This window comes from Ictidomys tridecemlineatus, chromosome 13 (genome assembly GCF_052094955.1).
Source record: "Ictidomys tridecemlineatus isolate mIctTri1 chromosome 13, mIctTri1.hap1, whole genome shotgun sequence".
NCBI lineage: Eukaryota > Metazoa > Chordata > Mammalia > Rodentia > Sciuridae > Ictidomys > Ictidomys tridecemlineatus.
In genome coordinates, this window is record NC_135489.1 from 33,333,184 (window position 1) to 33,359,731 (window position 26,548).

Genomic DNA, 26,548 nt, shown 5'->3' on the forward strand with positions numbered 1-26,548 from the left:
TGTCTGTAAAGTCACTCCTGGAGAGAGATACCTCTGAGAGAAAGATATTCCAGTTCAAGTTCAAGTTCAAGGCTGCATGGAGGCCTTTTGTATTACATTAGGAGAGCTATGTCTTTTTCTGGAAAGGAGGAGAGGTGCACAGCACGCAGCAGACTCTTCCCTAAGGGAACACACTCAGAAGATGTGCCTGTGCTCCATTTCTCACTCTTCAGAAGGTGGGCGACCTTGGGCTTCCCTGCTGTGTGCAAAGCTGGCCCCTGGATATTTTTTTGGAATGCTGCAATGAGAAATACATACTGGCCTACCCTGCATTTTGTTTAAGCTATACTTCATTAAAGCAGAAAGCTCTCTGAATTTCTCGTATTTTCTCTCACAAAATCTGTATTTTACCCACTTCCTTTCTTCTGCCTCTCTATGTCCTCCTCCTCCTTCCCTCCTGCTCAAAACACTCACACTCCTTTCTACTGGTTGGAATTTCAAATGACTGTTCCAACTAGACAAAAAGAAATCCTGTTTCTATGCTCAGACAGCCTTCAGACTGATGGCCCATTACATTAGCATACAATAAAAGCCAGCAGGGGGTGCATTGCCAGGCTGTTATCCTAGGTCTCTGTGCCCCAGGGGGCTGAGAAGGTTCCTAGCATGCAGCTCCTCTCTCTGGTAATGAGGCAATTGTACACTTTGGTGACAGCTCCTTGGCCTGGATGGGAGCCGCAATCTTAGTGGAAGGAGAAAGGAGTGAAGGTCGACACCAAGCATTCTGCAAGCTGACATGGGCTTGTTGCTTTCCCTGGCCTCTTCATTTTCTCCTGCACGGGGGCCTCAGAACTGCTTCAAATTCCTAGGTTTCCTGTCCATAATAAATCAGACAGTTTTTAACATGGGGAGGACTAATTCTAAACCTCACCCATTAAAATACAAAGAGCAAGCAATCATATATTTTCAGCATCCCACCTGTTTGCTCATCCTGTAGGAAAGACAGGGGAAGTGGGGCTGTTGAGGAAAAGACGCAGGCGACCCTCCCTCCTCTTACTGTGTATATGATACAATCAACTCCCTAGGAGCATTGCTGGCTGAAAATAGGACTTTAGCACCCAGAGTTCAGAGCCATCCTGAAGCCATTCAGGGTCACAAACCATAATCCTTCCTCCCCAGTGGAGTCACCTAAGCTCCTTCCAGCAACACTGGGGTCTTTAACTGAATCCCTGCACCTATCTTTAAATGCTGTCTTGGGTCCTTCTCTCCAGCCTTCTCTGGCATGGAGTCACCATAGCCATTCTGCTGGGCTAGCTCTTTGTTTAAATCTCTGGTGAAAGGGAGGGAGAACTGAGCTGTGTGCATTTATGAACATGCACACGCGTGCGCACACACACACACCAGAAAGCCTGGGCGCATCACCTCTGTTGCTTCTCCATTGCAGGAAACCAGAGAAAACAGAGCATGGACAAGTTCCAGTTCCCTTTTTTGTGATAATGCCCTTGCTTTCTCTCCAGGGAGGGGATGGACAGAAATAAGCAGATTAGCAGCCCCTGAAAAGGGCTGTAAACCCCAGATAGAAACAGAACAATTGATATACAGGTTCCTTTGTGATTGAGTGACATAGCCTAGCCTACCCAAGTTCCACATCTACACTCTACTCTCCCTCCTACAGCCAATTCAGTTCCACATGGGCCTGCTCCAGGCACAAGCAGATTTCCTGAGTCTTAGAGCCTCTCCTTCCTGAGATGTTACTGAATGCTGGATTACAGATCACTAACTAATAGGATATGGAAGCTTCCTGACCCCAGACCTTTTAACTTGAGGAAAAGAATGTGAAAATGAATGCTGGGAAGGTTATTTTGGATGAGGTCAGGCATCAGGTCCTGAGAAGGAGGATGGATGGAGTGTCAGGGTCTCTGCTCTCACATATCCTCAAGAAGAAAACCCACCCTTGATGTGTTCAGGCTAGTTTGTTCCCTTAAAGGGACCAAATCAAGTGTCTTGAGACTCTCAGGGTCTTGACCCTATAATCTTGTACCACCACTGGTGTGAGATGGTGATTCCTGAAAATGACAATATCCTCTGGAGTATTCTTTTAAAATTATCCTCATGTCCTTGTCTTCTCACCAAGGGTGCTTGGACATTGGCCAGCACTCCCTGTGCTTGAACAATGACCTACCTCCCTAGCTACTGTAAATGCTGCAATTAGGTCAATACTCCTACCAGACCATTCTGGAGACCTTCTTCCTTAAAACCTTTTGATGACCCCTATGGGGAAACTGGAGTTCAAATCCCTAAATTTCTCAAGGTTGTGCAACCTCAACTCCATCTGTATCATTATTGATTCTCTTCTGCGTCCCCAGTGGACATGTCCCTGACCACACTTCATACTGTGCACCTTAAATTTCATTTCTTTTTCTTTTTACTTTCATGCAGAATTGCAGAGTAGGAGAGAGAAGGTAGGATATGGGGAATAAGCACCAGATAGGTATTTGACACATGAGTTTGAATAGTATATCTACTACTTAGTAACCTTTACTTGATCATTTAATATTTTTCTGAGTCTGCATTATGAACTTTCAGCTGGGGATTATAATAATCCCTTTTTGTTACATTCAGAAGTTAACGTGTGTAGCATATCTTATGCATGGTAGGGGCTTCATGTACTATGAAGTGAAGGCACTTATTATTATGCCTTCACGCTTTTCTACTCCTGTATCTAGTAGAGATGACCCTCACATGAGGGCTGTGTTTACATTTTACTTACTCCATGAAGCTTTCTAATGCCAACAACTCTTGTTTCTTCTCAAATTTTAAAAAAAATTTTCTAATAGTTATATATGACAGTAGAATGCATTTTTACAAATAATACATAAAAAGTCTTCTCAAATCTTTTATTCTATTGTAAAAAAAATATTACCTGGGCAATTACTCTACATCACTAATTGTATTTTCATACATACAGTCTGTATATTCATCAGGACTGAGAGTGGCAATCCCCCTCTCTACCTGCCCCCAACCCCATTCCCATCTAAGTAAGGGTGGCCACCACATTGGTTCTTCAGCCAGACACAGTCACTCAGGATATGCCTGAGATGCTCCAATCCTGTATGCAGTAATCATCTGTCCTGTTGCATGGACCCAGAAGATGTCCCTGGTATTTTCAGGTAAGCTTTTGTAGGCAGGACCCCAACCTGGGAAGCTGGGATGTTGCTCAGTGGTAGAGTACTTGCCTGAACAAGGTCCAGGGTTCAATTGCTGGAATCTTAAAAACAGAAAAGAAAAAAAAAAAACCTATCCTGTAAAAGCAGAATTTGAACCAGACACTCTCTAATTCATTTCCTTTACTTCCACAGGACCCCTTTTTCAAATATATATATTCCAAGGGCACCTACATGAAAGTCCATATGTTATATAGGTCTGAGGTCAAGTCTGGGCCCCCCAGTTTTGTAATCTAGACTCTGCTGCTTCAGAACTCATTTCTCTCAGGTGCTATCCCAAAGTTCAAAGTTCAAAGATCAATAGCTATTCAAAGTCCCTTCTGCACCAGCTTCAGCCCCTGATGCTGGCTATTATAAAATGTGAAGGTAGCCACCTTTGAGTGCCCATTCTTACTCTTAGCTGGCCTGCCCCAATGCTCTTTACTAGGCAGACTCAGTTACAGTTACTTTTCCTGCTTGTGTCTGTTATAGGATTACAGGTAACAACCAAATCCAAAATACAAGGTGGCATTATACACAGCTGTATTTTCCAGCCATCCCTGTCCCCTTCCAAGAATTTTTACTTTTCCTGATATGAATGGGATATTTCTAAACAGAGATGTCTGACTACGGAACTGATGAAACAAAAGGATTTGCATGGAAGACCAGGTGTGCAATAAACTCATGGTGGCTCTGTGATCCTGGGTTATGTCAGAGGAGACTTTGTGGAGGGCAGACAGGGAGACAGCCTCGGGAGCTTTGATATGAGTGGGGAACTCAAGACACTTGCCTGCCCTGACATTCACTGTTCTGTGACCTTGGGAAAGTCACTTATCCTTGTGAGGATTAATGAGTTAATCTCAGGAAAAGTACTTTGAGATCATTGGATGACAGGTGCTGTATAAGTACAAAGTATTATTATTAAAATGTCACTGTGCTGGCTGCTTTTGCTCTTGAGGGTGCAGAGGCAGGAATGACAGCCCCGGGTGAGTGGATAAGGATTACGTAAGACAAGGAAATAGAGAGTTCTTTCATGAGAAGTTCTTTCCTGCGACACTACACCTCTCCACCAACACTCTGGTTAGCAATCTTGTGACTTGTCTCCAAGACACAGGTGAGCTGCATTTTCTTAAAAATCAGTAGATTTATGTCCATAGAGCTTCCTGTTCCTTAGCATAGCCTTGAAAGTAGAGACAAGAAAAACTTATTTTAACTTCTCCCAAATACTATTTTTTGCCCACAACAAACTCAAAAACTTCCCACATGTTAATAGAAATGAAAACACAGGGAATTTATAAGATAGAGATCTCAGACTACCATAGTACAAACTAACTTTCTTTGTTAGCAAAATCTTCCATCTTCTTTGTGTTTAGCTTTTAGCTTATTTTTGTTCCTGAATCAATAGACACCCAGTTTTTTTTAAAAAAAAAGAAATGAAAGAAAAGAAAGAAAAAACGAATGAGTTCTTTATGTCCAAGTCTTAATATCAAAATTCCAAGGCATATTAAAATATCAAAAAATCAACAAATAGCCCTTGAATATTGGTTCCTTTAAAAGAAAATCAAAATGTGAAGGACCCAGTTGTTCCCCTCAGGGGTTGTTAGGTTGGTTTGTGGTGGCTAAGGAAACAAAGCACCAGGCAATGCTGTCTGTCGTGAAAGAACAACAAATCAGACACCCACAGATAAGCAGTGAACCACCTGTCCATCAGATGGGGTCTCCTGACCAATCCTGGAAGGACATGGATCTCAGGGTCAACCCCAGGAGGACAAGGGACTCTAAAAACCTCCCTTTCCTGTCCCAAGCCCTCTCTTTCTGCTGTAAACCCCATCAAATTCCAATCTGGCTGAGCCTGGGTGCGACTCCCCCCACCCACCCACCCACTGGGTTGGACTGGAGGGTCTTCCCTGGAACAAATCTCAGTCAAGCCTTTTTCAGCAGCTTTTAATGTGCCTCCTTTTGGTCACTGGTGCCTGATCTTACAAGGATCATCTTGTGTTTGGGGAAAAATATGATTTAAGGAGATGGAAATTGGGCACTGTTGCAGTCTGAGGGAACATTCGTACACAGGGAGAGGCATAGCATTTTTAGAAGGTATTTGGGTGGTAAATATAATCAGTAACAGAGACAGCGGAACCTACACAGGTGACAAAAGATGAAAAAAAATATGAAATAAGACTTTGAGCAAGTGAAGATCTAGGAAGACTTCCTGTACATTAGTAACCATGTGAGGTTTTCAAGAGAATCCAAGAAGGACCAGGCTGTACCCAAGTACCTACAGGTTAGTAGGAGGTTTTCTTACAACCGGTGTAGCCTCAGTTGTGGATTTAAGAGTTAAAGAAGGGTTTAGTTTAGATTGTGTAGTTTGGTTTTTTGTTTGTTTGTTTACAGTTGTTTCTTAAAGTAAGTGTACTGTGGACTCTATTAAAGGGGCAGACACCTCCAGAGGAATTGCTATGCAGTCTGCCTATTCCTGTCTTCAAGACCTCTGGGAAAAAATTACTAGCTGGAAAGGAAGTCCATTTCCAAGAAGGAGAATGAAACCGGCTTCTTATCACCAGCTGTATTTCCACAGCAGGCTCACCTTGTGCAAGATCAAACCTGTCCTGGACAGAGAGAGGGAAAGGGCTTGTTGCTCAGTTCTGAGGAGTGAGGAGACTGGCCTCCAAGATTTTATATGCAGAACCTAGATTTTTCCAGTACAAGCTCAGGTAAGGCAAAGAAATAGTTCCCTATTAACAGCTGTATGTAGTCAATTGCTCTTTTTTTATTTTTTAAAAATTATTACCTTAGCACCATTGTCATTCTGTATGTAACTTTTCTTGGAAACATTTTGAGACTTTCTCATAAAGAGAGGCAACTGTGTGAATGAACGAAAAGACGGAAAAAAGTCTTGTGCTGTGAAGTCACCTCTTCTCTGTTCTGCAACTTCTCTGCAGCCTTCTGCTACTCTATCAACCCTGTGAACTCACACTTTTCACCTGGATCCCCTGCAATCCCCCAAGGGGGGCAAAAAGTAACTGCTTCTCAAAGCCACCTATACCTCAACACTGAACTATGTGATTAATGAATTTGATGATCAACCATTCTTTGCTAGGGTATTAATAACCATTAATATCTAACTTCCCTCATAGCAATTCTATTTTAAAAGTCGGATTGAACGAGTTTCTCTGAAGTGCAATACAGCCTGGAAATCTTAGAAGTCTATGGAGGGCCAGTTTAGCAGGTATTTGGAGCAAAGATACCAATAATCATGGCTTCTAAGCAAACACTATTCATATAGAAAAGCAACATGCACTGATGACTTTTTTTGACAAACTCCCTTCATTTATAGACCTTAGCCTGAACACTGCTTTAAATGACACCTGGAGGGGGGATGGTGTAGGGCACAAAGCTAACTCAGCAAAAACAGAACACGAGCCCAGGTGCTCTGTCTCAGACTGAAGCAGAACCCACGTACAGCACCAGGTTGTTTTGTAAACCCAATCCTGACCCCACCTTTCTCTGTGACCTTACACAGAAAACTCAGTTTCTGGGTTTCTCTTTTTACTCTGTAAAACAGGAGTTAGATTAATGGGTCTTTAAAAAAAAGGACTCTTTCAGCTTTTCAAGTATTTTGATTCTGTGCATGTGGAATCACACATATGCATTTTACATTCATCTACATATATAGAGCCTTGGGAATTTGACTTTATCATTTCTTCAAGTTTCCCTATGCCATGATGCCTCACTCCTGGTAATGGTCTTTAGCATGTCAATGATTCAAATACGAGGCCATTTTCTTGGGCCTTCATTGTTTCAGAGTGAAATTGAAAGAGGGAATCCAGCTGTTTATATGCAATATGCAGCAATTATGAAGTTCATTTCCAGAAGCCACTGTAACCATGGCAACCTGTAATTCTGGAAGAATAGAGACAGGCTGTAGCCCGACTTCCAATGGGGCCAAATTGTAACCAGAGCCCCGCTCAGGAAATGCTGATGAAGAGTCAGAGCTATTTACTTTAAGTTAGGAGCAGTTTCTGAAACTCAGACTCCCTTAATCCATAACTTCAGTCCTTCTTTAAAGTTCAGTAATCGGTGAAACTCAAAATTTCTAGATTTGCCGGAGTCTGCCCTAGAGGGCTAAATAGTTCAAATGAAACAAGAGCCAGCATTGTATTGATGTTTATTTCATAGCACCTTAAACGCCAAACTCCAAGTCATCACATCAAACTGACTGAACTTTAAGTCAGTGTTGCGGGAATCTCAGAAAGTTCAAATGAGGACCAGAGAACCCAGGCTCTTGATATGCAGTGTTTCTGAGAGCACACTGACTTCTTTGATATTTCAAAAAAAAAAAAAAAAGAATAAGACTTATGTTAGAATGGATGATTTTGTGATATTTTGACCTCATCAGGCCAGAACGGAAGCAGGATTTCCAGAAGGGGCAGGCAAGAATGGGGGACATCAAAAGGACAGAGATAGGGTAGTTTTGAATCAGAAATCATTTGAAACAATTTGTCCAGGTTACTGAGTTGCTTGTCTTCTTATCTGTCACCTCACATGTGTCCCTTTGACTAATAGTGTGAATTCCTGGATGCTCTAAAAGGGAATGGGACAATGGGCAGCTAAGGGTCAAATCTTAAATGCACACAACTCCTGCGTGCACCCTGGGAAATTCATGGAGATGAAATGCTAAATGACTGCCAGCTGCAAAGGCATCGGAATTGGATTTTTGCTATTTCTGCCTCCTTTGACTTTGTGTTTGATCCCTGCTGGCAGCACGCTGGGCATGTGTGAATACCACAGCTCATAGATACTGTACCTATTGGGAAAGTGAAAGAAAAGCTAAGCCTATCAACCTCAGGTCTTCCTCTCTGAAATTCCCAGGGGAGTTAAAATCAGGGGCACACTCCAAAAAGGTTGAGATGTACCCCGTCTGAATGGGGCATCCTTCTATGCTTACTGCCTGAGGATGAGCAGACAGTCTTGCACAGACCTGAAGCAACAGATAATCGAGAGCTAATAAACAGTCCCCAAGATGGGTTGACTGTCACTCCTAGAAACAAGTAGACTAGGGAAGCAACTGGTTAGGGAAGTTCCAAAAAGACACTGAGGGTTTGATTGTATCCAGATTTAGGCCTAAAGGGAGGTTACAGAAGGAACCTAAATATACACAAGGTAAACACACACAAGGATTTTCATGGCAGCCTGGGGCTTATTGCAGAAGACACAAATCATGAAGACATCAGGAAGACCTCCTATAGTGATTCCCAGGTTTCTGAATCCCATCCTTGACTTTGTGTGGACTCCTGCCAGCTGTGACTGTTCTTTCTAAAAGTCTGAATTTTTCTTTCTTTTTATGTTAGCCTGCTACTATATTCTGGGTCATGTACACTGGGGCCTGACTCTGAGGCAGAAGTTAGCGTTCTCCTGTAGAGGGTCATAGAAGGGAACACAAGTTTTGGAAGCTGATAGTCTTGCCTATCTGTGTATGTCTGGGCTGCTGTTACAAATTACCAGCAATTGGAAAGCTTGCAAAGAACGAAAATTGATTTCTCTCAGTTATGGAGGCTAGAAGTCTGAGATCAGGATGCCAGCATGGTTGGTTCTGGCGAAGGCCTCCATACTACATGCTGCCAACTTCTCCTTGTATTCTAATATGACACATAAGGAAAGCTAGCTTATAGCACTCAGACTTTTTCCTTATAAGGCCACTAACTCCATTCTTAAGAATTCCACCATCATGATCTTCAAAATTACCTTTCATTGATGCCTCTTTTAAATGCCATTGGGTAAGATTAGGTTTTAACATATGAAGCTTGAGGTAATACAAAAATTCGATTCATTGTAGCTACTCACTACACCTGACCCACAGCAATTTGACTGACCTTCCAACCCACCTGTAAAAGGTTGATCATGAAACATTGATTATATGGTATGCTCAGCATAGGGCCTAGCAGGGGGCAGGCTTTCACTAATGGTAACAACATATATCTAACCCCTGTCTAGATTAGAATTCACAGGAGCGGTACCAATTGCCTCCATAACATAACTGAAAAAATAAAAGGTCACGAACCCAAGAAATCAGACAGAAAATAAGGTCTATAGTCAGGGTAACACCTGTCTCAGAGAGGCAGGGAAGCAGATGTCATTCTATATACAAATGAAAAAAAATATATAGCAAACATGCTTTAACATCATTTGGACTCAGAATATTGGAAGAACAGGGCGTATGCTCCCATGCATCACTCACTGGTACATCCCCAAGCAAATGGATTAGGCCCCATGGTCAATGGAATGCTCTGTACAACAAACTGGTGGGATGACCAAGCAGATGCTGAGAATTGAACTACACTATTATAGAGAAAATACTAAAGAAGAAGAACAGAGTGAAGAGGATGTTGAAAGAATTTCTTAAAGGAATGACTGAAAGAAAAGGAAAATATTACCTGGGTAAGTTCAGAGATTAAGCATAGGGTAGAGATAGGAGGAAATCTGAGATCAATGGAGTGGTCAATGAAAAGATAAGGTTGAATGGAAGAAAATAGAATGAAGTCAATTAGTAAAACCTAAATATTTTTTTTTATTTTATAAGAAATTAGGAACCATTAAAATTGCAGCATGGGACACAAAACTAAAGTGTTTCATTTGCTCTCATCCTTATCAATTTATAGGAGATTCCGCACCCACATGGTAACTCTATGTGATCAATTTTATATTGTCTACCTCTTTGTATAGTTTATATTCATGAAAATGTGTATGCCTATATATACGTATTTTTTATAGGTACAAATACTCAAATAAGTTAGGTCACTAGTAGAAAATAGTATCAAATGTATACATTTCTGTAACTTTTCCTACATATGGAAATCAATCAGCCCCTATACTGTGAACATGCTTACCTACACTTTTAATGTGTGTGCAATATTTTATGGTGATTATTTGATGACTTTGTTTCCTGGTAACCATTTATTTCTTCACGAAGGATTTTTTATTTGTTTCTTGGCTTGTTTACTATTTCAAATTCCTCTTCCACAAAGACCCTCACCTATCATTTAAGTACTAGTAGATTTATTATGATAAAATAGATTCTTATGTGTGATATTGTTCCAATGTGTCAAAATACGTGTGCATTTTTTAAAAAAATTTGGATTGCTTTTAAAAACTATCAATTCGCATTTCTACATGCTACATATAAGACGATCATTTTTTGTAGAACCTTGTCAGCGTTAGCTGTTATTGTTCTTTTCATTTCTTTTTCAGTATCCTGGTCATAAAGCAATATCTCATTATTAGGTTAATTTGAGTTTCCCTGGACCATTAGTGATTTTGAGATGTTTCTTGGTTGTTTGTAATTTCTCTCTTGCCTATTGATTGCAGATAAATGTTGTTCATTTTTTCTGTCGGGCTATTTCTCTTTCTCTTGTCAGAAAATCTTGTATTTTAGAGACATTAACCTGGGCATGAGCTTGGCAGAATTGCCTGGAGAAGGGAGAGATGGAGCCATCAGGAAACAATCACACTGGTCTGAAAATGAGGTGAGGTGAGCCTCCTCTAGACATGGGTATTTGGCAATGTAAAGAATGGGCTGAGGGAATGTTTTAGAAAAAGGAATAACAGTACCAAAGAATTGATGTATCTATAATAAAAAGGGTGGGGAGAGATTGCAGTCATTTTGTGGTTTGGCAGGTCTGATGGTTGGGAAATTGGTTATTGCATTTTAAAAATAGGGAAGTCAGAGGAGGAAGGAACAAGAGTTGTAGGAAAGATGAGTTTGGTTTACAAATGAGGTGATTTTGCAGGGACAGTGAGTCTTGAAAATGAGACTTGCAGGATTAGAAGGTGGGAGAAGGAAACCAATGGAAGAGCTTCATGAGGAAGAGAGAGACAGGAGAAGGGGCTAGATTTTTCCCTGTCTTGGAGAGTGGAAGGTGGTATGCCATCTCTGAGAATCAAATGCTAACATGTCTGAAAACATTCACCGCCACATCGAGTTACGGAAGGAGACTTAACAGAAATGTTGTGTAGAAGAGAAACTGGGTTTTTATTAGGGTCACTAGATTTAGCAATAAAAATACAAAATGCTCATTTGAATTTGAATTTCAAATAAATGATGAATCATATTTTAGGATGAATAGGTCCCATTCAATATTTGAGATATACTGAAAATACTCAATCTTCTCTACATACTTATCTTTAAAAAATTTTTTCAGAATTTGATGCATACTCATCAAATAAAATGTTCATTCTTTATCTGTGATTTAAATTTAACTGGGCTCTTTATTTTATCCAACAACCCTACTTTGTAGCTTAACACAATTAGGCATGAATCTTTGTCCTGCTATCCTTTAGCTGGATGATGCCAACCAATCACTTCACCATCTCTAAAAGAAAAAAAAAGACATTCTTTTTGGATCAAAAAGCTTTTTTGTGGAAATACCCTAGGCAGTGAAATATCTGTCATTCTCTTTAATAGCACTTTATCCATCTAAAATAATATAGTGATTATTGAAGTCCATTCACATCTATCCATTCTACCAGCAAACACTTATTGAGCATATGTCATGTGTAAAAGAAGGTGGTTGGTGAAGATGTTCACAATAGTAACCCTGAAGTGACTTGGGCACCATGTAGTGATTGCCAAGCTATAGAAGGTTTAAATTATACCCAGGAGGTTTTGATTATTTACATTTATTTTATCACTTTCCACGTAAAAAAAAATCACTAATACAGAGCTTATATTAAGCAGAATGTTAACTCCAATCTCAATAAGTAGAAATTGAGAAAGTACAATTTGGAAGCTTTTCTCTTTAACAAATAATGTGCTATTTATTATCCCTTAACCAATTCATATTCCTCAAGGACCATGCAAGTACTTTCTGCTGTTAGTGTTGAGCAAAGTAGCCTTTCTTTCTACTTGAACAGGCTTGTTACTAACATGTATAGGTCCCCTACATGTGTCAGATGTTTTTATCCAGCCTCACAACACTCTTACAAGGGTAGTATTGTGAAATGAAGAAACAAAGAACAGAGTCCTTGAGTAACTCCCCAAGGTCTCACAGGAGGAAATAGCCAAGCATGGTTCAAAATCCCAGTTGACAGAGCTCCAGCGCACTTTTCCACGACTAATACAATTCATTCTGTAACCTACTACAAGGCAGGAGCGCTAGATGGAATTGGGTGACACTAAGAAGAAAACAGCTTTCAGACTTCAGCTTAGGCTCAGAGAAGGACTTTCATCTGGGTAGAGAAACAGCAGAGGTGAGATCCTACCAGAGTCCTAATGAAACTTACTAAGACCCAGCAGCTGAGTCTGATAAGCACACAGGTGACTTAAAGTATGAGTTAATGGGAGCTGAGTCATATAGAACTAGCTTTAAGGCCTTAGACCCAATTTCTGAACAGCTGTCAAGGATCAGAAACCCTGGGGGAGCAGTGCATGCCAGAGTGTACCCCAAGCTGCTGGAGCTGGGGGATCTCTCTGACTTGCCCCACCCACGAAATGGGCAAGAGTTTGATGCTGTCCTTCCTACCCTATCAGTATTACCAAACTGGACAAGTCAGAGAGGCCAAGTACTTGAACAGTTTGATACATGATCAGGTTCTGAAAGCAATGCATGCAGGTTATTATAAACCACACTCATAAGAGAAGTCTTAAGATTTAACTTAGAATGAAAATATATAGTTAAAGTATGCCTAAACATCATTAATAAAATCCAGTACACTTCTGAAAAACAATACCAAAAGTTAAAATACTAATCCAAAACACTGGGTAGTTTTTGTAGAGAGGGAACGACCTGTATTCGCCCCTAACCCACACTCTCAACAGCACCTGACCAATTCAAAGAGGTGGAGCTCTTCAACTTTAGTTATGGGATTGAGCTTCCAATATTTTACATGACTTCCCTGTTTTTCTGAGGGAAGTCACTATGCTTTTAGGAAGAGTTATAAAGTAATATAGAAATAACTCTCATTTGCCCCAACTTTCCCCATGACGTGCCAAACGTAATTCCATTTCTTTCTGACTCCATGTCAGTTTGATGGTTTGTAATAGTCAACTATCCATCAACCTAATGTTTCCACAAGCTGCTAATCCATTTTAAAGGGCACCTCCGCTAAGCAGACACCTGGTGATGGAGGAAATCTCTGCTCTATCAGCAGTAATAGACAGGAAATTATTCAGCAAAAGAAGAGAACAGAGCACAACAGCCCATCACACAGGAAGTGGATGGACAGGAGACAAACATCAGGGACTGAAGAATGGAGTGGACCATGATTGAAGGTTTTAGGGGAGGTTACTTTAGGGAAGTTTCAACCTGACGAATTCTTGAGCTGAAAGAAGAATATTGAATCCAGCCCAGGTAGCCTGCCCCTCTCTAGCCATGTACCTCTCTCTGTCTTCTGCTCTCTAGACTCTGATAAATTGTAAGTATCATTTTACAATATTCATGGAACTCATTCTAGGTGCCAGGAAATATTCTAGTCTGAGGACATAATTATCAACTAAACATCAAGTAATCTTTCTCTGTATGGACTATTCATTATAATAAATTTGAAATTAAATTCATAACACCTCATAATTATCTCTTAAAACAATGGAATAAAATAAAAATCCTTTGTACAAAGTGCTTTTTCTTAAAAATCTGAGATTGACAGGTAGTTATTTCTGTCATATTAGATACCACAGAAAGTACATAGCTCCTATTGCCAAAGGACATAACTCTACAGTTAGAAATACATTATACCGAAAATGGCCACTTGCACAAGAGAAAGCCTTTCTTTAAACTATAAGCTATGTCCACTTATGTCTACATAATATGGGAAAAAATCAGAAAATTATATATATATATATATATATATAAACATATATATATATATACACACACACATATATATATATATACATACTCTCATATATAATTATAGTTACATATAATGCTATATATAATTATGTAAATAATTACATAATTATATATAGTGTTGTGTGTATATGTATATATATATATATATATACACACACACACACATCCACACTGAACACACAGGAACACATTTTTTTTGTCCCTCAGCATATATGTCTTTAAAAATATACCATTTATTTTTAGAAAATATCTGAGTTAAGGAGTGAGAATGATTCTTGATCTTTCCTTCTGTCTTTGAACACATAAGAAATAACAGCTTGAGGATGAGGTATAGTGAATATTCAGAGGAGCCATCAATGGAAGAATGAAAATTAGAGCTCACTGGTGACTTACACATTTATCCAACCCCTTCACTTTGCAGATAAGGAAACCGAAGCTATGGAGAGTTACCCTAACTGACTTAACTGCTGCAAGGCTAACAGGCAGCGGGTTTGGGAGAAAATTGACCTCCTCTGAACCACAGTCCAGGGTCCTATCAATTATATCACATTCTCCCACCTATTAAAGAGAGATCACCTATAAATCATGCTCGTGTTAGGAGTAATGTTTTCAAGCCAAGGCAGGAAGCCAAGACAGGCACAGTGAAAATTACTAACTGCAGAAGATGATTAAGGAGTCAGCCATCAGGCCCTTTGCCCCAGGTGCCTGACTACATGGGCCCTAAATCACCAGTATAGTTGTAACCAATGAAGAAATTTATATTTACCTGGGAAAAGACCAAATGTGATGCCAGAACACATTTTGATACACAACCTTAAGAATAAACAGACACAAAGGGAGAACCTAGTGGAGTCTGCTCGAGTAGGGATAACATACACAACTTTGTATTCATAAGAATTAAACAAATATCATCAGTAGTATACCTCCAGGGAAAATTCCAGCTGTTTATCAAGTGTTCATCTGACCTCTTTTCCATTACTCCCTTCTTTTTCCTCCCAAAGAGGAATGAGACTGTATCTAGGGTGGGATAAATCCTATCCCTCACTCCAAACTGAGCACTTTGATATATGTCAATTCTCCTCCTTGCCACAATGAATGGCTCAGCAATGGATGCTTGAGCTAAGATAATTCAATTGGAGAGAAGGCTTAGATAAGTAAGGAAAATAGCAGTCCCTTCCCCTATGGCACGAAAAAGAAAGAACATTATTGTGTTTCCTGGAGGAAGTTCTGATACAGTCACAGGAGGGACAGTTATGAGCTGAAACCAGTACCTTGGACTCAGAGTTGAGAGATTGAAAACAAGAAATTTTTCTTGAGTACATCATCATTAGCTGTTAGATCCACCTTTTTTTGAAACCTTAAAATCGTGAACTTCTTGATATACCTGTCAGTACTTTTTTCAGTTTCCTTAAGTCAGTTTAATGTTTTAATATCTTCATTCCTTGTAAGCATGGAACTTTAAAGAATACCTGACATACACGCTTCATTCTGTATCAGAATCGTAAGAGAATTTAATGATGGTAAGTGCTTTTCTTCCAGGACCCAATTTCCTAAATCTGCTTTTTTCCTTTTCTCTTATTTTCTATGTAAAATGGACTTTCAAAGTTCATTTCTCAAATGCTAATCACATACATTGGTCAATAACAAAATGTTCTTCTTCCTTCCAAACTGGGTACTTTGCTTTTGCTGGAATAACCTCAATCTTCTCTATGTCAAATTGCCAAGCTCTTGCCTCTCTTATTTTTCTTCTGTAGCTGCATTCTTAGTGACCCCTGCTCCCATGACACGATGATGAGTTTGGGATCATTCACGGTGTTTAAACCTTTCAGGAACATTTTCCACTTGAAGAATTCTCTTAAAGTGAATATACATTATTGAGCATGATTATCTAGGCTTAGAAGAACAATACACAGAACAATATGGTCTCTGTGGAATTTGCTGACAATCCTGCCATGACTCCCTACTCACATTTTCAATTCAGTCTTAGATTCATTGTTGATTGAATGCTTTGTCTTTCTCCTCCATTTCTTGGAATCAAAATCTCAGGGTTGAAGGAACTTGAAAAGTGATGTAAGCCAGTGATTCTCAAACTTTGCTATGCATCACTATCCCCTAAACATGTGGTTGAAACAAAGATTATTTGGGCCTCATCCCCAGAGATTTTGATTCAGTAATGTAGGATGTTATTAATAACTTGCATTTCTAGCAACTTGGTACCAATTTAAAAAGAAAGTGAGTTTTTAAAATTTATTTATTTATTTTAATTAGGTATATATGACAGCAGAAGACATTTAGAATAATTGTACACAACTGCAGCACAACTTTTCATTTTTCTGGTTGTACACAATGTAGTATCACACCGTATGTGTAGTCATACATGTACCTAGGGTAATCATATCCATCTCATTACACTATCTTTTCTGCCCCCCTATACCCTCCCCACCTTTCCCTCCCCTCTGCCCAAAGTTCCTCCATTTTTCCAATTCCTCCCCACTCCCCTGCTTATGGATCAGCATCCACTTATCAGAGAAAACATTCAACCTTTGGTATTTTGGGATTGGCTTACTTCACTTAGCATGATATTCTCCAACTCCACCATTTATCTGCAAATGCCATAATTTTATTCTCTTTTGATGCTGAGTAATATTTCATTATGTATATGTACCACAGATTCTTTATCCATTCAAAAATATTGGAGGGCATCTAGGTTACTTCCACAGTTTAGCTATTGTGAATTGAGGTGCTATGAACATTGATGTGGCTGTGTTACTATAGTGTTATAGTATTGGTGATTTTAAGTCCTTTGGGTATAGACTAAGGAGTGGGATATCTGGGTCTAACGGTGGTACCATTCCAAGTTTCCTAAGGAATCTCCATAATGCTCTTCAGACTGGTTGCACCAATTTGCAGTCTCACCAGCAATGTATGTGTGTTCATTTCCCCCACATCATAGCCAACATTTATTGTTGCCTGCATTCTTGATAACTGCCATTCTAACTAGCATGAGATGAAAACTTAGAGTAGTTTTGATTTGCATTTCTCTAATTACTAGAGATGTTGAACATTTTTTTTTCATATATTTGGTGATAGAATGAATATCTTCTTTTGGGAAGTGTCTGTTCAGCTCCTTAGCCAATTTACTGACTGGGTTGGTTTTTTGTTGTTGTTGTTTTGTTTTGTTGGTGGTAAGTTTTTTGAGTTCTTTATATATCCTAAAGATTAGTGCTCTGACATGCATATGGCAAAACTTTGCTCCCAAAATGTAGCTTTCTGTTCACCTGATTGTGTGTTTTGCTAAGAAGAAGCTTTTGAGTTTGAGAATTTATTAATTCTTGATTTATTTCTTGTGCTATAGCAGTCTTATTAAGGAAGTCAGGGCCTAATCTGACATGATGAAGATTTGAGCCTACTTTTTCCTATTAGGCTCAGCATCTTTGAACTAATTCCTAAGTCATTGATCCACTTTGAGTTGAGTTTTGTGCATGGTGAGAGATAGGGGTTTATTTTCATTTGGCTGCATATGGATTTCCAGTTCTCCCAGAATCATTTGTTGAAGAGGCTATTTTTTCTCCAACATGTGTTTTGGTGCCTTTGTATGAAATAACTGTATTTATGTGAGTTTGTCACTCTGTCTTCTATTCTGTACCATTGGTCTACATGTCTATTTTGGTGCCAATACCATGCCATTTTTGTTACTATAGCTTCTTAGTATAGTTTAAGGTCTGGTATTGTGATGCCTACTGCTTCACTCTTCTTGCTAAGCATTGCTTTGGCTATTCTGGATCTATTATTTTTCCAACTGAACCTCATGATTACTTTTTCTATTTCTATAAGGAATAATGTTGGTATTCTAATTGGAATCCCTTTGAATCTTTATAATGCTTTGAATAATATGGTCATTTTGACAATATTAATTCTGCATATCCAAGAGCATGGGAGATCTTTCCATTTTCTAAGGTCTTCTTCAATTTATTTCTTTAGTATTCTGTAGTCTTCATTATAGAGATCTTTCACCTCTTCTCTTAAGTTAATCCCCAAGTATTTTATTATTTTTTGAGTCTATTATGAATTGGGTAGTTTTCCTAAATTCCTGAAAGAGTTCAGAGAATTCATCACTGATATATAAAAATGCATTTGATTTATGAGTATTGATTTTATATCCTGCTGCTTTGCTGAATTAATTAATTAATTCTAGAAGTTTTCTGGTGGAGTTTTTAGATCCTCTTAAGTATAGAATAATGTTTTGAGTTCTTCTTTTCCTATTTGCATTCCGTTAATTTCTTTTACCTGTTAATTGCTCTATATAGAGTTTCAAGGACTATGTTGGAGAGAAGTGGTGAAAAAGGGCATCCCTGTCTTATCTTATTCCAGTTTTTAGAGGGAATGCTTTCAATTTTTCAACATTTAGAATGATGTTGCCCTTGGGTTTATCATAGATAGCTTTTATAATGTTGAGGTATGTTCCTGCTATCCCTAGTTTTTCTAGTGTTTTGAACATAAAAAGGTACTATATTTTGTCAAAAAATAATTAATATAATCATGATTCCTATCTTTAAGTCTATTGATGTGGTGAATTACATTTGTTGATTTCCATATGTCGAAACAAACTTGCATTACTGAGATGAATATCACTTGATCATGGTGCACTATTTTTCAAATATGTTTTTTTTAAGGATTTTCCAGAATTTTATTGAGAATTTTTGCACCAATGTTCATCAGGGACATTGGTCTGAAATGTTCTTTCCTTGATGTGTCTCTGCCTGGTTTTGATATCAGGATGACACTAGCTGATTAGAATGAGTTTGGAAGGGTTCCTTCCTTTTCTGTTTCATGGAATAATTTGAGGAGTATTGGTATTAATTCTTCTTTGTAGGTCTTGTAGAACTCAGTTGTGAATTCATCTGGTCCTGGGCTTTACTTGGTTGGAAGCTTTTGATGGCATCTTCTATTTTCTTGCTTGAAATTGGTGTTTCAGTTGAATATGTCCTCTTGACTCAGTTTGGGTTGATCGTATGCCTCTAGAAATTTGTTGGTTTCTTTGAGGTTTTCTATTTTACTTGAGTATAAATTTTCAAAATAGTTTTTAATTGTCTTCTGTATTTCAATAGTTTTGTCATGATATTTCCTTTTTCACCATAAATTTTAGTAATTTGAGTTCTCTCCTTCTTTTCATTAGAGTGGCAAAGAATTTGAAATTTTATTTATTTTTCAAAGAACCAGCTTTTTGTTTTGTCAATTTTTTGAATTGTTTCTTTAGTTTCAATTTCATTGATTTCTGCCCTGATTTTAATTATTTCCTGTCTAATGCTACTTTTGGTGTTGTTTTGTTCTTCTTTTTCTAGGGCTATGAACTGTAATGTCAGGTTTATTTGTTGAATTTTTCTTCTTTTAATGAGTGAATTCCATGAAATGAACTTTCCTCTTAGCACATAGTGTCCCAGAGATTTTAAAAGTTGTATTGGAGTTCTCACTGACCTCTAAGAATTGAAAATAGAATTACCACATGATCCAACCACCCAACTACTCCACCACTGATGATACATTCAAAGTAGGGAAAAGAAGTGTGTTGAGATAGCTATAGTCTCATGTTTATTGAAGTATTATTCATAATAATCAAGATACAGAATCAAACTCTCCATCAAAAATAAATGGATAAGGAAAATATGGTATACATGCACTTAAACATAAATGAATATATGCGTGCTTATACACAAGTATGCAAATGGACATATGTATATACACATGTGTATGTGTATACGTATGTATATGTATATAACAATGTGTGTATTTATGTATATATGGATACATGTGAATATGTAAATATATACATATGTATGTATACATATTATGTAATACTATTAAACCATAAAAAAATGAAATCCTGTGATCAGTGACAACATGAAACCCTGAAGGATATTGTGTCCAGATACAGAGAGATAAATATCACGTGGTCTCACTTATATATGGAATTTAAAGAAGCAAATCTCAGAGAAGTAGAGAATAGAAGAGTGGCTACCAGAAACTAGGGAAGGAAGTGATAGGAAGACATTGTTCAAGGAGTTCAAAATTATAGTTAAATAGAATAAGTAACAGAGTTCTATTGTACAGTAGGGGACTATGATCCATAATATTTTATTGAATATTTTAAAAAGCAGGAGATGGTTTTGAATATTCTTACCACAAAGAAATGGTAAATGCATGAAGAGGTGGATATGCTGAATATATTGATTTGATCATTATGCAATTTAGACACCTATTGAAGCATCACACAGCACCCCACAAGTGTGTACAATTATTACGTGTCAATTAAAAACAAAGTCTGGAGGGGATGGCAAGGGGAAGTACTGGGATTGAAATTGATGCGTCATTATTATGCATCAATACAAACCAATTTAAAATATTTCTCAAAGAAAATCAATAGCGATTAGTAATGTCTTCTGATTATTTGTATTCTAAAAGTTTTAGATATTTACCCTATTCTAGTCTTCTTAGAAATGTGGTAAGAAATTATCATAAATTTGATGGTTTAAAATGCCAGTTTTGAGCTGGGGATATACTTCAGTGATAGTGTACCTGCCTTGCATACATGAGACCCTGGGTTCAATCCCCAGTACTACAAAAAATAAAATAAAATGGCAGTTTAAGTGGTAGCTGTCATGTTTCCAGGGGAGACTCTGTTCTCAGGTATTTTCCAGCTCCTGGTGTCTCCAGGCTATCCTTGGCTTGTTGCTACCCCATCCCAGTCTCCACTTTCATCTTCTCATGACCTTCTCTTTTTACATCTCTTATGGGATTTAGGGCTCACCCGGATAACCCTGGATATGCTCATTGTAGGATCCTTAACTTACTTTTATCTATAAAGACCCTTTTTTCCAAATAAGGTAAGATTCACAGGTCCTGGGACTTACGGTGTGGACGCATCTTGTTAGGTAAATCATTGAACTCTCTGTTATCATAAGTTATGGCCATAAGTTATCAATTCATAATTGAGACTTATTCCTCTTTATTTTCTCACTACCATCCAACAAGTGTGACTTATGCAAAAAAAAAATCAAAAACTTAGAAGATGGAGAGAAGATTAAGGATGAGGAAACTTGAAACCATAACATAAATGGTGAAAGAAATGGAGTTGATTCCATCTCCTGGAGAAGAAAACACTCAAAAAGATCATAGCAGCTCTTTTTATGTGTTTTAAAGAATCACAAGTGAATGACAGAATTGTCTTCTAAATCCTGAGAGATAAAGTTAAAATGATCAATGGTTACCAGAATATATGCTATTAACTTAAAGATCAATTTCCCCAATATAACCATCCACAGCTGGGCTGGAGCATCTCAAAATGCAGCAAACTGTTTATTATGGAAGATATTCAAACATAGTTTTGTATGGTGACTGTAAAGCAAACTAATTAAAACTTCTACTTTTTTTAACAATTGATAAAAGACTTAAAATTAGAGTCATTTGGAGATCTTTGAAAGCTGTCACATGATCTCGAGTTAGAGGTAGGTCTGAGTATGAATGGTTAATAAGCTATCCTGTTGATTCTCCTTGGTACCTGCAGGTTGAGATTGGTAGTTCACAAGGTGTGATCAGGGACCAGCAGAATCAGCATTACCTGGGAACTTGCTAGAAAGGCAAATTCTTGATTCCCACCCCAGACCTTCTTCTATATCAGAATTTCTGTGTTGGGACCTAGAAAATCCTTCTTTCAACTGAAACAAGGTGATTGTAATGCACAGTAAAGTTTGAGAATAACTGGTTTGTGTAACCTTTCAAACTCCTTCAACCCTGAGATTTGTTTCCAAGAGATGGTGAAGAAACACAAAGCATTCAATCAATAACAAATCTAAAATTGAACTGAAATGTGCAGAATTCTACTCAAACTCTTTCAAAGAGTTGAAGAAGAGGGAATATTCCCAAATTTATTTTCACAGCCAGCATTACCCTGATACCCAAACCAGGCATAAATACCTCAAAAACAAAGGCAAAAAAAATCTACAGGTTAATATGTCTTTTAAATATATATACAGCTGGACACATTGGCACAAGCCTATAATCCCAGTGGCTCAGGAGGCTGAAGCAGGAGGATCGCATGTTCAAAGCCAGCCTCAGCAAAAGAAGGCACTAAGCAATTCAGTGAGTCCCTGTCTCTAAATAAAATACAAAATATGACTGGGGGTGTGGCTCAGTGGTTGAGTGCCCTTGAGATTAATCCAGGGTCCCTTCTCAAAAAAAAAGTAGATACAAGCCAGTCGTGTTGGTACACACCTATTATCCCAGTAGCTTGGGAAGCTGAGACAAGAGGGTTGCAAGTTCAAAGCCAGCCTCAGCCACAGCAAGGCACTAAACCATTCAGTGACACTCTTTCTCTATATAAATTCAAAATAGGACTGGGGATGTTGCTCAGTGGTGGAGTGCCCCTGAGTTCAATTCCTGGTTTCCACCCCTCCAAATAGATGCAAACAAAATACTAGCAGACCAAATTCAACAACACATTAACTGAATCATTCACTTGATCATGTGGCATTCATTGTGGGGATCCAAGAATGGATCAATGTACATAAATTAAAAAGTGTGATATATCATATTAACAGAATGAAAGACAGAATCAAAATGCTCATTTTAATAGATTCAAGAAAGCATTTCACAAATTCCAATACCCCTTTATGATGAAAACATTCAACACATTTTGTATAGAAACATCTAAGGGCTGCATATGACAAAACCCACATTTGATATCACAGGAGTGGGGAAAAGCAGAAAACCTTCCTCTAAGATCTGGAACAAGACAAGGATGTATACTCGAACTACTTCTAGTGCTGGAAATGGGGTCCAGAGGAATCACAGGGTAGAGAGAAATAAAAGTCAGCCAAATTGGAAAGGAAGAAATTAATTTAGTCTTGTTAATAAACAGCATGAACTTATACATAGGAAAAGCCTAAAACACTGTTAGAACTAATTTAAAAATTCAGTAAAATTGGAGGACATAAAATCAGAACACAAAAATAAGTAGAATTTTTATACTCTAAAACCAAAACTATTTAAAACAGAAGTTAATCACATTTGTAATAACCACAAAATAAATAAAATTCTCTAAAAAGTTTTGATGATTAGATCAAACATCATTTGAATCCAAGTGCCAATCAGAATACAAAGGTCCTTATTTTCAGAATACAAAGCTAATCTTTACCAAAGAGTTTACTAGAAAGATTTCTAGTGCAGACAAAAGAATGGAATTGTAGGAGCCAATATGAATGCACATAAGAAGCTCATATGCTTGATTTCTTTTCTTCAGAGTATTACTAGACATTTGTTCAGAGATGTGCTATAGATAGGATTATGTCTTGACTTCGGACAAGCACTTGGCAAAGTCATGGTAATATATGAAGATAAATGTAGGAATATGAGCTTGATGATAGAAATATTATGTCATTCACAAAAAATGAGAATGTTAGTGAATGGATCAATGTCAATTAAGGAAGTCAGTTTCAGGGATGCCACTGTCCTATACTTTAAATTCATCCATTTCCATTATAATGTGGTGATTAAACTTATGTTTTTTCTTTTTATGAAGAATAGAAAAATTACCAAATACCTGGGAAAACATTTCAGGACAAAAATGTATTAATAGATTAGACCAAACATATCTCCATTATTTTTTTCAGTACCCAACATCTCCAGAGATTCTTTCTTCCCTGCTATGTGCGTACAAGGTGAGGTTAACTCCAGTTACATGCGGGGAAGTTCTGGGCCATTTTCCCAGCCAAGTGCCCCCCCTCCCCTCCAATCCTCCTTCTCCTTTCTTCCTCCTTCTTCTCCTCCTCCTCTTTTTTTAAATATATCTACAGTCCTGCGTGATATCTCTTCCAACAAAAAGCCTCACTATGCTAAATAGGAAAAATAAAGCCTAGAACTAGTGGCCCAAAGCAAACTGATAAAATTTAATATAAAGTCCTTGACTCAGTCATTTATTTAATGAACACTTACTATATTCTTTATTGTTCTAAGCCCTTTACAAATATTAACTTGCCTAATCTCCATGGCCATCTTACAAGTCAGGTATTATAACCCCACTCCTCCCACTGATGAGGAAAATGTCACAGAGAGACCCTGTGGGATCACATCACTAATGCAAGGACTTGCGTGCGTCCTCTGGCTGTGGCATCCCTGTGGTTTGTCAGCACCCTTTGCTGACTCTTGGATGTATTTTAGAAGAACAGGAAAGACTTGGCTTTTTAGCTCCTGAAAAGCAGATCTGTGCTCCTGGTGATACCATTGGCACCCTGGAACGGATTGCCAAGTTTGGAAATGTTCATAAATCGAAGCTCTTTTTAAAGAAAGCACTGCAAACAATAGCTGGTAAGTAAATTGTGTGGCATCTCAGATTCTCGAGAGGGAGAGGAAAGTTGAATAGGAATCACAGAAGACATAGGAGGGCAAAAATAATCAACACATACGAATATGTGAGGGACTACAGGTGGGAGAGTGATTAGATGCATCCTATGCTGTGAGGAGACAAATTAATCTAATAGTCAAAATTTTAAGGAGACTATGACCAGTAGAGCTCTCCCGAAATTACTGCAGGGCAGTGAATTCTGAGCTATATATTGTGTTAGTAAAAAAATTGGTGACCTTCTGACTGCACTGTGGTAGGAAAATTTTCTGCATTATGTAGGAAGCTGGATTAGATAATTTGTGGGTTTCCTTCCAAATATTAGATTCTATATTTCTGTGTTTATTTTTCTGCAGGCATGCTGAGAAATTGACATGGCAGTCAATGAGAGTTTTTGCTTGAATAAATATTTCAAAGTCAAGCCCATGTTTCTCAGGAATTCTATTGTATCTCCTTTCTCTACCACTTTCCAAATGCCTGTTTCAAAATTGAATGAAACCCACAAGAGCAATTTCTTTCTAATTACATAATTGCTACATTTTGGTGTAACACCAGTGAGAAAAAAAAATGGCTTGACACCCTGAGATTTCAGCAAAGAATTACTTAATAAAGAATCTAGACTCAAATAATTGTTTACTTAAAACTGGAATTTACTGAAAAACCACCACCACTGTTTCCTCCTTACTACTGCCACATAATTAAATAATTTCACAATTAATTACTTTCAGGAGAGATAATTTGTTTTCATTAAAATATGTAAATATGCATCCCTTGCTGGGCTTCCTTTTTCTTCCTAAAGCTTCCTCACCCACTGTTGTGCTGATACTCCATCATAAAGGGCTCCACCAGGGTCCTCCTTTGTCCCTCAGCCTGGGACACCACTTTTCCTTCACTACAGGGCCTCCATGGCCCCAGCCACCCACAGTCATTTTTCAGAACAGCCTCAAAGGTTACTGCTTTGCATTCTCTTCCTGCCTCTGTTTCCCACAGCCTTTAGTTTTGAAGACCCAGTGTGTCCGGTGACATCACAGATAAAAGAAAATGTTGGGTTCAAAGAAATTCGAAAAAAACAATCCAGAGTATGAATGGCAAGGGGTGGAGTGCATTTGGGGTTATTTAAATAGAATTGGATTTTAAAAAGGATCTAATGCAAACAAACCAACAGACACAGTGTCCTCTAGATGCAAGGCACTGTGTATTCAGCCCTGAGACATGAAACAACCAGGAAAAGTCCCTTCAGAGGGACTTTTTCTTATCAGAATCAAATATAGAAGCTGCTGTGTTTGCATAAGAAAGGGAATGTTCATACAGGAAAAGGAAATAGATGAAGCCGTTTTCATTCTGTGTCCAAGGATCTTCTGCCATCTTCACTGCCATCATCAAACCAAATTATGGAAGGAAGAATCAAATGTCAAATTTTTCTTGGCTCATGCTAGCCTAATGAGATGCTATGACATTCAAAAAGAATACCAACAACTAAGCAGTGTCATAAAGGAAATAAACATGGTGAGTACATGGGTCTACACCCAGAGGTTCAGGTGAGGAATTCATATCCTACTGTAGAGGTTACTCCTGATGCTGTAGGTCCTGTTCATTGTGAATGCTGCCTAAGGATGTTCATTCTCCCTGAGACACTACCCACCAGCCCATCTCTTGAGGCTGGTGACTGATTTAGATCTCAACTGATTGAACACCAGTGATAGGTGAGAGGTATATGTGGAATTCCACAAAAGACACATTAGGAATATGTAGTAGCTATGAGCTATCCCTTTCACGAGTGTGTTAGTCAGCTATTTCACTGCTGTGAACAAAGGCCTGACAAGAACAATGAGAAGATGAAAAGTATATTACGTGGTTTACGGTTTCAGAGGTCTCAGTCCATAGATGGTTGACTCTATTCCTCTGGGCCCAAGATGAGGCAGGACATTGTCACAGAAGAGTGTGATAGAAGAAAGTGGCTCAGAATTTCTCACCAGGAAGCAGAAAGAGCTTAGCTCACCACAGAAAACGTGAATTCCAAAGGCACACCCCCAATGATCTACCTATGCCAGCCACATCCTACCTGCCTATAGTTACTGCACAGTTAAACCCTATCAGGGGATTAATGTGCTGTTGAGGTTAAGGGTCTCATA

The 26,548-nt window shown here is 38.4% G+C and overlaps 1 long non-coding RNA gene across 9 annotated transcripts in view; it reads left to right on the forward strand.

The window, feature by feature from the left end:
- Positions 1 to 26,548, forward strand: part of LOC110598161 (uncharacterized) — a 37,578-nt gene that overhangs the window by 5,279 nt on the left and 5,751 nt on the right. For 4 of the 9 annotated variants that reach the window (XR_005729674.2, XR_013429590.1, XR_013429591.1 and 1 more), the window contains one exon: positions 1 to 26,548. This exon is cut by the window's right edge and continues 5,751 nt beyond it. This is a non-coding gene — a long non-coding RNA (uncharacterized LOC110598161). The other 5 variants (XR_013429592.1, XR_013429593.1, XR_013429595.1 and 2 more) reach the window with 5 other exon arrangements.